Consider the following 2521-nt stretch of genomic DNA (forward strand, 5'->3'; position numbering starts at 1 on the left):
TTGATTACCGATGGAATTAAACAATAGTTTAGCAGCTTGGACTTTTTTGGACAAGTAAGAATACTGTATATATGTAGGATTTGAAATTAGTGATCTTTCTTGATTTTAGATATGCTTTTCGAGAAAGTGGATGTAATGCGAAGGGAATGAATATTTCATATTTTGAATGTTACATTGATGTTTTCTTGAGATTTTATATGATGCGAAAAAGAAGACTAAATGTGATAGATGCTAAAATATTCACCTCTGGTTTCTGTTTTGTTCAAAGGCTATTTTTGTCTACGAATCAAATGTTTTATCATTCATGTTCTAAATATTAAAAAAATTTTATCAGTTGTATTTTCTCAAGACTTGAATGATGTGGATTTGATTTTTAAAAAAAGTTTTTGAACCAAACTAGTGTTGAGGCTTTTATTGAAATTATCATGTGTATGTTTCCTATTCTCTTATTTTTGAAATTAGTGATCTTTCATGCTATTTGTAAGATCTGAAATTAGTGATCTTTCTTGCTATTTGTGTATGCTTTTCATCAAAGTAGAGATAATGAGAAGGAAATGAAGGTTTGGCAGTTTGAATGCTGCATTGCTGTTTTCTTGGGGTTTAGTGTGATGAAAGAAAGAAATATAAATGTGCTAGATGCTAAAATATTGAGTTCTAGCTTGTTTTTTGTTCAAAAAGTATTTTTGTCTGGAAATCAAATGTGGCATTATTTATGCTGTATGAAATACCGAAAAGTTTTTATTGGTTTTATTCTCTCCGAACTTAAATGATGTGGATTTCTTTTTTTAAAAAAATTTTCTGAACCAAACTAATTTTGAGGCATTCATTCAAAAGGCTCACTCAAAATTCATATCATATTTGTTCTCTTGTTGGAAGTACAAACTTAGTTATGGTAGGTTGAATAACTTTTGATTTTAATCTCAATCATTGTTCATTAGAAGCAAACAGACCGTTGTGACTCATTAGCATTTTCATTGCCTTTTCCTGGTTATTTTGCATTTATAAAGATTCTCATTGTTTGTTTTTTCCCTTATATATTTTCGGAAATCGAAGTTGTTACTGGCCGACAGGTGAGCCTGAGTACATGATCGGTATATTAATTATGGTCCAAAACTGTACGTTTACATATATATAGCAGTAGTTTATAAAATCAGGAACACAAAGCTGAAAGCTATATATTTATATACATGATATATATATATATAATTAGGTACTTACCGAGATGAAACCATGTCTCAAAGTGAGATAATCAACTTTTGCTACGGAATGGAAGAATTGTCTGAAGAAACATTTCTGCATGCATGGACCACATGAATCAATTATATCCAAACTAGCTAGCACGCACTCAGACACAGACTATATAAAAGGAGCTAGCTTATAATAGCTGGGTATGCAACAACTCACAATCCAGAGCTGAAACGGTGTTCCCCTACAAGAACTCATGTGCCGCCTTCCAAATGTGGTTTGCCTTGTAAATCTGAATTGATTGGGATCTGATTTATAATATTAATGATATTAGTCATGCAATTGCATGCACGTACCATCGAGTAGTAGTACTACTACTTATTAATATATATATATATATATATATTAATAATATTAATTAAAACTATATATATTCATTTGATAACTTTTACTACATTTTTTTTATATGAATTGGCTTTTTTAATTTAATCTTATTAATTACTTGATCTGATGATCCGTAGCTAGCTAGCTAGCTCATACAGACGTTAATATCAGAAGTTAAAAAATAAAAAATAAAGCTAGCATTAAGTAGCCGAACTTTCATGATATTTATATACTACTAATTAACTACATGATGACTAGGTAGCTAGAACGTATATTTTGCATTTATCAAGATTCTCATTGTTTGTTTTTTCCCTTCTTTCCTCACACATAATGCTCTAGTTCACTCTCGCAAAAATTGAATTTGGAATTTTCTTTAGTTTTTGTATTTAGTTTTTGTTTTTTGAATGTTTCTTATTCTCTTATTTTTGGGGTCTAATCTGGCTATAGGATTTGAAATTAGTGAGTGTTTCTTGGTCATTATGTATGCTTTTCAAAAGACATTTTTGTCTAGAAATCAAATGTTTTATACAGCTATGTTTTGAATAACAAAATTTTTTACTTAGTTGTATTTCCTCAGGACTTGAATCATGTGGATTTTTTTGGGGAAAAAAAGTTTCTAAACCAATCTAATTTCGATGCATTATTGAAAAAGGATCACCCACATGCATATCATGTGTGTGTTCTATTATTGGAAGATTTACACGAACATATATATATATCGCATATATATATATACATATTATATATATATTAGTTTCTTCTCTAAAGTTCTGCTTGATATATATATTCTCAACCAAGGCATTAACTAAACATCTTGCAGCTATATAAAGACCAAGGCATTAATAATCAGGCCCATAATTATTTTGCTTTTTTCTGATGCTCTCAACTTTATATATAGACCTTAGATCGATCTGGGCATGCAGCATCGTAGACTTTGTTCAAGGAGTTTGGT

General features: G+C 29.9%; 1 long non-coding RNA gene across 1 annotated transcript; it reads right to left on the reverse strand.

The window, feature by feature from the left end:
• Nucleotides 1-1030: 1030 nt before the first annotated feature.
• Nucleotides 1031-1429, reverse strand: LOC118346102. The gene is made up of 3 exons (XR_004799481.1): nt 1405-1429; nt 1219-1293; nt 1031-1076 (listed from the first exon to the last, which is right to left on the reverse strand). It is a non-coding gene; the product is annotated as an uncharacterized LOC118346102 (long non-coding RNA).
• Between the last annotated feature and the right edge of the window lie 1092 nt (nt 1430-2521).

This window comes from Juglans regia, unplaced genomic scaffold (assembly GCF_001411555.2).
Source record: "Juglans regia cultivar Chandler unplaced genomic scaffold, Walnut 2.0 Scaffold_678, whole genome shotgun sequence".
Lineage (NCBI taxonomy): Eukaryota > Viridiplantae > Streptophyta > Magnoliopsida > Fagales > Juglandaceae > Juglans > Juglans regia.